Below are 9,718 nucleotides of genomic sequence, written 5' to 3'. Positions count from 1 at the left end.
GTGGATAAATATTCTGAAATTTCCCAACCTCAAATCTAGCCATGACCTTCCAGTTTGGGATTCCTATTCCCTCCTGTGTATTCGGACATGTGTCTCTAGTTGTATATGTGTTCCTTGCACTTTTTCTTTGTCACTTTTTCTCCTGTTCATTTTGTCTCATTCCAATTTAAAAAAAAGTTGTCATATTTTTTTTTTCGTTTTTCCTTTGATGTCTATTTGTTTCGAAAGAGAAAAGGAAAGGATATGGATCCAGATGGGAGGGAAGGGGAGGAAGAACGCAAGATTTGGGGGAGAGAAAAGCACTATCATAATGTATTATATGGGATATACATAGTTTCCTTTCTCCCAATGGGCCAGCCCACTGGGCTTTTAATACAGTTTTATAGAAGTGACAGCAAGGTCAGAAAGGTGATGTTGCTGAGTTGTTGCAGCCATACACTGCTAAGCCCAGGCCTTGAGAGATGGAAGTGACAGCAAGGTCAGAAAGGTGATGTTGCTGAGTTGTTGCAGGCATACACTGCTAAGCCCAGGCCTTGAGAGACGGAAGGTGACAAACACATTTTAGGCAAGCCTCAGCTACAAAGAGATGCTCCAGTTGGAAGTCTCTGTATCCCAACCCAGTGCCTGCCAAGGACAGGAGTTGACGAGGCTACTTGGCCATAAAGAACACTGCTTGGGTGAGCCATCAGAAGGAATACAGAGATTCACTTTTTCCCGATCTGAAGGACCTCTTTGTCTTCCAATGTCCAAGCTGACCTTTACCCACAGTCTGAGAATTATCACAGATGAGATCCCAGACCAAAGCAAATTTAAATTTTTGATAAGATTTTGTGAATCTTCATGCAGAAATCATCCACCATGGTCTGAAAGGAAGGTAGCACCACTGTAGCTGTACTGTCTGGTAACTGGCTTTTGAGTTTAGGGTAAATTTACCAGTTTGAAATCGTTCCTGATCTTCTACAACAGTTCATTAAAGCTCCAGTGGTGATGGGCAGAAATGTGCTTGCCATGAGGCACCACCTTATAGATAATATTCAATTCCTCAGTGGAGGTCTAATCAATCTTATTTAGTTCACAGACACAGAAACTATAAACTCTACCACATGAATGAGGTCATTTAGCTATGGTATCATCATGAAAACTCATATCAGCATTTTGAATTTTGTATTCAGTCAAAATATTCTTTGCTGTTGGAGGCATCTAGCTCACCCTGAGGGCAAGTGGCTGTGAGATCAATGCCTCCCTAGTCTTTCTTTATAAAGGCAACATTGGGAGTTTTGCTGTTAAAGCGAATCCCAAAGCCTTCTGACTGATTTTCAATTAATTATCTTATGTGCCAAGGGTTTTAGGACATTCAGAATAATCAGGATTAAATTACATGCTCAACCTACTACAATGGCATGGTGATCTCTGCCCTTTCCATTTTGGACATCTTTAATAACACCTGGCTGATCCAAGAGCCATATCTTGCCACCTTTATATCGGATGAGATCAGACATGGTGGTCAAAGCAGTGAATTCACAGGCTGCCACTTGAGAATTCACTCCTGCTAGGATATTCAGGAGAGCTGACTTCCCCACAGATGGTACAAGTAAGCAGGTGAGGGTGGGTGAAAGACAAGGTTAGCGTCCGTGACTGGACAGTAGAAAAGGAGGGTGGGTGGAGAGTTTTCGAGGGGTGGGAGAGATAGGAAAGAGGAAGGAAAGAAGGAATATGGAGGAAGAGAAAGATAATCCAGATTCTGGGTGGCTTTAAATAGCCACAAGTAGATATGAATATCTTATAAGTGTTGGATAATTATAGAACAATTTGTGGTATCTAGTTGGGTACTTTATATCAATATCAATTGTCTCTGAGTTTATTGTGTGGACGTCTGATGGGGTGAAAATTTACTGATATCAATGTGATTGAGAAATTACAAGCCTCTCGAGTTGTGGTTTTATCAGGTTATGGAGATTTGTGACTGCTAACCACAGAGGGTGGATGGCTAGGAATGTGAGCAGAATCCCCACAAGAGAACCTCAAGGTGGGTGTTGGCTACTAGGTGTTGGATCACCAGGGCCAGAGAGTAGCCAGCATTAGTGTGGGATAGTGCATTTTTAGTATTTCCCCATATGAAACCCGCAAATACAATTTAAGCATTGCCTGTTTTGATTCCATTACAATCTTCTCCTGGCCTACCACCATCACCACATTTTGGAGTGATGAGTTCTCTTCATCCCTAGAAAGGCTAACCTTAAACAGCCTAAGATGATGTGTTGCAGTCTTGTTCTTCTGGGTCGGCACCATCTCAGCCTCATTGTCACGGGTCTTCACTGAAGTCCAGGTGATGGTGGAGAGGCCTCATGATTGATCTGACCTTTACACTTGCTCCTGACGTGCTGACCTTACCACAGGCCACGTCTGCAGTGCCAAGTATATATGAACAAAAGTCAAAAGATAGTATAGAGCACCCTGTGGGTTGCAACTCTTTTGGAAACAGAAAACCCTTCACAGAGGTTGTATTTAAGAGATCCTGCTATCTTATAAAGGACTGAAAGAGCTTGAAGGGGCTTTAGACCCCATATGAACAATAATGCCAACCAACCAGAGCTTCCAGGGACTAAGTCACTACCCAAAGACTATACATGGACTGACCCTGGGCTCCAACCTCCTAGGTAGCAATGAATAGCCTAGTAAGAGCACCAGTGGAAGGGGAAGCCCTTGGTTGTGCCAAGACTGAACCCCCAGTGAAAGTGATTTTTGGGGGTAGGGCAGTAATGGGGGAAGGATGAGGAGGGGAACACCCATAGAGAAGGAGAGGAGGAGGAGTTAGGGGGATGTTGGCCTGGAAACTGGGAAAGGGAATAACAATTGAAATGTAAATAAGAAGTACCCAAGTTAATAGAGATTAAAAAAAAAAAAGAGAGAGAGATATTTACAATTTGATTCATAACAGTAGCAAAATTACAGTTACAAAGTAGCAACACATAATTTCATGGTTGTGGGTCACCACGACATGAGGAACTGCATTAAAGGGTCACAACATTAGGAAAGTTAAGAACCCTTGGTACAGAGAATGAAATAAGGTAACGGTACTTGTCAGCACATGGCAAAATTAAACTCAGGGAGTGATTTCTTACACTTAGTGACCAGGAAAACTGAACATATTTCTTCTATGCTTTTGAGTTTTCATGTATGTGTAGTCCAAGAATAAATACCAAAGAAATGATGGTGGTGGTGGTGGGGGTGATGATGACAATGACAGGTGGAAACATAGAAAATATATAATAGATAATGAGATTTAAAAATAGGATGGTGTTGTAGAAATATACGAAATATATTTAGAAATATTACTAAAACACATTAGGTCCTGGTTTGCGTTTTTTGTTGTTGTTTTGCCTTTTTGGCAAGTAATATGTTTGTTCCTATTTTTTGTTTTTATATCTGATTTGGTGATTTGGTCATTCCTTTAGTTTTGCTGTTTTTAAAATTCCATTTCCCACGAGGCATAGTCCCTTAAAGCTTCTGAGTTAACCCATGAGGTAGGCCTAATTTTCTAATATTGAAATGTAAATCATGTTTCTGGTTTAGCATAAATTAGAAAGTCTTTAAATAAACTAAAGAGAATGAAAATCACCCTCACCTGCTGTGGCGTGGACAATGTGTTGTGTTGTAAATGTTAACCTTTGGTCAGTTGGGGGTATGTGTTTGAATCAGAAGCATTGAGAAGCTTGGCTAGTGGCAGAAGGTTTGTGTCCCCCTCCTGACCCAATTATAACAGTATGTGGTTCGCCTGACTGACTTACACCCCCAGAGCTTTGCTCCAAGTGAAGTAGGACGCGCATTAGTATTTGCATGCCCAGCATTCAAGCAGCACCTGTACTCCTTCACAGGTGAGCTGCTCTAGCTCAGGGGTCAGCAAGCTCTATTACAACTGGAGCAGGATGTGTCAAAGAAGCATTGCAGCAAAGAGGGGGAAAAAGGGCTGTTTAATCCCTTTTGTGTTATGGCCAGTGCATTTGAGTTCATAGCATACTATTGTTTTACATGTTGTCTTCATTCATTTTTCTAACATTCTAACAGTATACTATAAAGTGGACTAATTATAGCAGTATACAGCTATTTGGTCCATACTGATGGGGGCTGGGAAGTTCTGTAGACAGTTTCAGTGTGTGAATCTTTATGCTGTTTCATACCATAAAGAAGGCGAGAGGAGAGGGGAGTAAAGAGGAGAAGAAAATACAACTAAATCCCTGTATTAATTTATTCATTCCTGGTTTAACATAAATTAACTTATGAGGGAAACATCTTCATTTCTTAATCACTTCTTAAAGGCTTGAACTCCAACACTGCTACAGTGGCAATTACATTTCAGGGTAAAGTTAAGAATGTTAATTCAAAGCAGAGTAAATGTCAGTTCAGCCTTGTTGTCAACTGCTAGGATTTGAAAAGGAAATGTCCTTCGGAGACTAAAGTGATGAACACCTTGGTCTCCAGCAAAGGGTACTGTTTTTGGAGATGGCAAAAACCTCAGAAGCTCTGACATAGCTTAAAGAAGTAGGTCCAATAGCTTAAAGAAGTGGTTATAAAGGTACCTGCTGTAACTGGGGTGTGGTTCCTTCTAGTCTCTGCATCCTGTCTTCCTCAATGTAAGCAGTTTTCTCCACACTGCAGTGATACTCTACTTCAGCCTCGACCCACGTGCAAGAGAGTCCAGGAATGTGGACTGAAGGCAAGTTCTGCAACTAGGAGCCAAGGCAAATTGTTCATCCTTTTACCTCCTGATCCTCACAGTGATAAACACACTCTATCATCTCATGCCCAAATGTTGAAACTGTCGTGAAGAGAAGTTACAAAGCAAAACAGTTATACAGTCCTCATTCAACTGCTAGTACTTCCTAAATATTTAGAAGGGATCTTTAAAAGTGTACTTTTATTCTAATTTTACCTCATCCATTACAACACAACATTTCCAAAAGTGTAAAGTACAATTATTTCATGCCTATGTATGCCAACATTTAAAACAATATTTGATTCTTTCCTATTAAGACCAGATCGCCTTTTGTCATGGTAAAGTCTGTAAGATAGCACCTTTGCACCAGGCTTCTGGTAAAGGGCTAACTGAGGCTGCTTTCTTGTTACAGCGACAAGACCATGAGTGAAATGGAAGCTCACTCAAATATCCATGAAGAATGCAGAATTGAAAAACTAGAAATTGATTCTAAACAACCAGATAGATTTACACAATTCTAGAAAGAAGGATAGGGCAAGGGTAAGGAGGGGGGTGGGTAGAGACACTGAGCCATGCTTGCAGAAACCAAGATAACCAGAGGAGGAGTAAAATAATAAGTTATAATGAATACACTTGTAAAATTTTGCCAAGACAGTATGTTCGTAAAACTGACTCAGCCATCAGCAATTAGAATCAGGTTTACCATCTTGCTTTCTGACTGCTTTGGTAAAGCATACGCCTCTAACTGAATACAGTAGCATCGTTAACTTGGTGCTAGCCATTTACCCATTGCCTTTCTGAGCTACTTAACTCATGCTCATCTGCATTGTCCCTAGCAACCTTTAATTTTGTGATCACTGGTGGAACTGTGCGTTTTTGTTATGCCTGAAGGAAACGCTAGCCTTTTAAAGACCGTAAAAAAGAAGGCACGTTCCCAGACCACATTCTGTGCCTTTTCCTTATGTAAGTGCAGCATACATATGACTTAGGACAAAGATTATTTTATGCAGTCTCAGAAGCCACAGAACAACTTCTTGAGGACCTTCAGTAGTCTGAGATGACACATTACATGACGTTCACTATGACTGTTAGAGAGTGAACTTCTATTAGTAGTATGGCCACCAGATAGATGTTAGCCCAAATCTGTCTTCAACACTGCTTGTTACTTGTTTCTCTAACAAAAGAAAGGTTGAAGCAGTATGTATAATCACTGTGCACAAGATAACTGCTAGTGTTATGAAATCAATCTTTGATGATGAAAAAAATTACCCAGAGATGTGTTCTCTCTATTCACTAAGCAGACTTATACAACACATAGATTCAACGTCTTTTAGGTAAAAAGAAAGAAAGAAATAGAATACAGAGTATAGACTCCCTTCTCAGGAGTTATCATTAATAAGAGATCAAAATGTAGGGTATAAATAACTTATAAGCCAAAGCTGAGATTAGATAACCAATATGCAAATAAAATACATGATAAGCATTTGTTCTCACCTTTTAATATGTACAAAATTGCAATGAGGATTTGCGAGGATTGAAAACCTCTCCTTGACTAGGATTCAGTAGGTCCAGAATACGTCTCTGTCACCAAAGCTGAATTGCATGCCACTGGAAGATGAGTACAGGTAGCTTCTTAGAAGAGCTAGAATGATTCCAAGAGCAGATAGCATTTGTGTCAGACCTTGATTTGGAAAGGACCTGGCCTTGAATGGCACAGTGAGGGTCATTTGGGAGGAAATAGAAGTGCTAGCACATGCACACAACTACACAGATGGAATTGTGTAGACAAAGTGACATACAAAAAGCACTTTGCAACATGTATTTGTTCAGTAAGAACTGCGCTTTTGCACAATAACCTCGTCATGTGGTGTGAAGTCTGTATTTTACCACATGATAACCTTTACACAGTTGATAAGTAACTCTAATTCTGGAATAAAGCTGTTATATTTAGCAAAACTGTATTAAATTTACATATGAGCTAAGTGGCTATCAGAAGCTCAAAAGTAATAGTCTCTGGTACTTGTATAACTCTTGATAATTCTTATAGCATGGGATAGAGAGAGACACTTGTTGATTTTACACAGGCTTATTTATTTGATTGCTTATTTCAGGATTTGGCAATGTAGATGATGATGGCTTGAATTTGAGACACTCTAGCATCAGTTTGAGTGCTAGAATTCCTGGAAGGTCCCACAATTCCTAAGTCCATTTATAGTGTTTCCTGTTGGTCACCATCTCAAGTCTCCTTTCCAAGGTGTAAATGCAAAGAGGAACATAATGCACTTTATGTGCTGAATAACTTAGTTTTTCAGCTTGGCTGACAAAAGGCTCTCCTGGTATTTTTTCTACAGAACAATGCTTTTATACTGCACAATAGCTTACAGATAAAAACCTTTATTGCAGGAACAATATGTTTGTTTTAAATGTGAAGTAGAAACATAAAGAGGATGAAATTATGAGAAGTGGAGCTAGACCTTTGACAAGCACACCTCACGCTGTGCCACCAGCTTCACAGACAAAGACTAGTAAAATGAGAGTGAACAAGAAGAATGATGAGTCAGGATGGAAGGCCAGAGCAGCGAAAAAAAAATGAAGTATTTCATAGCCTTTTACAGAAATAACAAATAGAACTGTTACCTACAAAAACCAGAAAGCTGCACATATATACCAAAGTAGACCCATCACATGGAGGATTACTGTTCATCAAAGTCAATTATTTAATGTATTAAGCAGTGTTTAGAAAGTGGTTGTGGTTTAACAACAATTGTGTAATTTGTATATCAATATAAAAATGTGCTTGTCTTAGGCCTTTACTTTCCTATAAATGACCTCATTGCCTGGGGCTCTACCAGTACAATCTTCACCATGTCTGAGCTCTACTTCACAATGCCTCTATGCCTGACTAGTAATCTGTGAGAGTGTATCTTTCTACTTTGACTCATCCAAATAAGTTGAGCATATAAAACTAGATTAATTCTATTCTCATTGAAAAGGTGTTTGGATAGAATTAGGGTGATAGAATTTTGTTCCCACGCGTGTATCTGTGTGTGTGTATGTGTGTGTCTCTGTGTGTGTGTGTGTGTGCGCGCGCACGCACGCTCTCAAGTACAACTACTTAACACAGTTAGTAAAACTTACTTCCTTCAACTCATTTTGTAAGAAGCATTAATAGAGATCACATATCAGCCAATTAACCAAACAAGAAAACCATGTGCGTTTCTGTGCTTCTAACTTGTAAGAACACCAATCCCAGGACAAGAACTAAAGGGCAACCGAATTCCAGGCTTCGGTTTAATTGGAAGATTAAACAAATGTGAGGTTTACATAGGAATAAGAACACTATCAACAAATCAGACCCCATCAGGTCTCCCAGCAACTAAACCACCTACCAATGAGTACACATGGAGGGACTCATGGCTCCAGCCACAAATGTAGCAGAGGATGTCATTGTCTAGCATCAATAGGAGGAAAAGTTCTTGGTCCTGCGAAGTCTCATTTCCCTAGTGTAGTGGAATGCCAGAGTGTTGAGGTGGGAGTGGGTGGGTGGAAGTAGGAGAATTTTCTTAGAAGCAGGGGGAGGGGTGAAGGAATATGGGAGGGGGGAAGAGGATAACATTTGAAATGTAAATACATAAAATATCCAAGTAAACTTAATTTAAAAAAGATAAAAATCTGTTTGCCTTAGCTTCCAAGAGTAATTCTTCGCAACTAAATTGCTTTAAATTAGAAAATTCAACAAAAGATAATGATCTCAGGCAAAATTTCTCAGACTGTAATTCTCATTGAGAGAGTGGACACAGTCTAGTTCTATTCTTGAGCCAGCAGATCATAGCTCGTATGTGTGAAAACAGTTTCTCTGTATATGCCCTGTTCTCACACAAGCCATGTGACTACCCCGTAGAAATGCTTCATCTCTCCAAATGACAGCTTGTGGCTGGACAATTTAATCTAACTATGCACAACCTTGAGTTCCTGGTACATTCTGAGAGTTAAAAGACGCCATCGTCAAAGCCAGCCCCCATTTCTAATACTGAATGCAAACCTGGTAATTTTCCTAAATACATGGTAATTGACTTTAAATTGGGAGTTTCCCTTTCTTCATTTCAATATTCTACTTCAGAGACTCATGGACTTTAGACACAATTTATTTACATATTTTACATGTAGAATTGTGTAGTCCCAACTGTACTGAAAGGGTTTACCTAAAACAAACATGGGAGAGGTACTTAGGATGAGGTTGGGGCCAAGGATGACTCACTTCCATCTTGTCCCTGTTTCTGTCAATTCCCAGTATTTCACATATGCACCAACATGGCAGTTTATAGAATCTGGTTTAATAATTCTTATCAAAGTTAATTTTTATTCTTCTACCTTCTTTCTCCTGAATCAATCCTCTAACTCCCCCCCTCTCTCTTTCCCCCCCCTCTCTCTCTGAAAAACAGGCTCATTTTGAAGCAATCCCATCATAACTTTTCCCTCAGTAGTATGAATTCAAGTTTGCAATGAATAATTTTATATGTCAGCCTAATGAGATCTAGGGTCACTTGGAAGCTGGACATGAACTTGCCTATTGGGAATTATCATGAATGGGTTAACTGAGGTGGGAAGACAGTCCCACTGTGGATTACACTATGGCCTCTGCTGAGATCCTGAGCTGTACAAAAATGAGAAAGTTATCTCAGCACATCTGAGGATGCACTCATCTCATTATTTCCAAATGTAAATCCAATGTGGCCAGTTGCTTTAGGCTCTCGCTTCCTTAACTGTGCCATGGATGGACAAAACCTTTATAATGTGAGCCAAAACAAACACATTGCCCCTGAAGCTGCTTTTGTAATGGCATTTTTATCACAACACCAGGAAAAGTAACTAAGATTTGTTTAATTTCAAAGTAGCTCCAAAAATTCCAAGAATTTTAAGAAGCTTGTGTCAGGAATTTAGGGCAAAGGCCAACTATATTTTTACCATCTTAGTTAGCTTTTCTACTGTTGTGTTGAAGCACCA

The 9,718-nt window shown here is 39.7% G+C and overlaps 1 protein-coding gene and 1 pseudogene across 44 annotated transcripts in view; one reads left to right on the top strand and one right to left on the bottom strand.

Moving 5' to 3' along the window:
* Positions 1 to 9,718, top strand: part of Ptprd (protein tyrosine phosphatase, receptor type, D) — a 2,322,278-nt gene that overhangs the window by 1,396,412 nt on the left and 916,148 nt on the right. The gene's annotated exons all lie outside the window — the stretch shown is intronic.
* The window catches only part of Drg1-ps2 (developmentally regulated GTP binding protein 1, pseudogene 2), a 78,333-nt pseudogene continuing 69,319 nt past the window's right edge, over positions 705 to 9,718 (bottom strand).

Source organism: Rattus norvegicus, chromosome 5 (assembly GCF_036323735.1).
Source record: "Rattus norvegicus strain BN/NHsdMcwi chromosome 5, GRCr8, whole genome shotgun sequence".
NCBI lineage: Eukaryota > Metazoa > Chordata > Mammalia > Rodentia > Muridae > Rattus > Rattus norvegicus.
The sequence above is the reverse complement of the archived record's forward strand: the minus strand, read 5'-3'. Positions and strand labels throughout refer to the sequence as shown.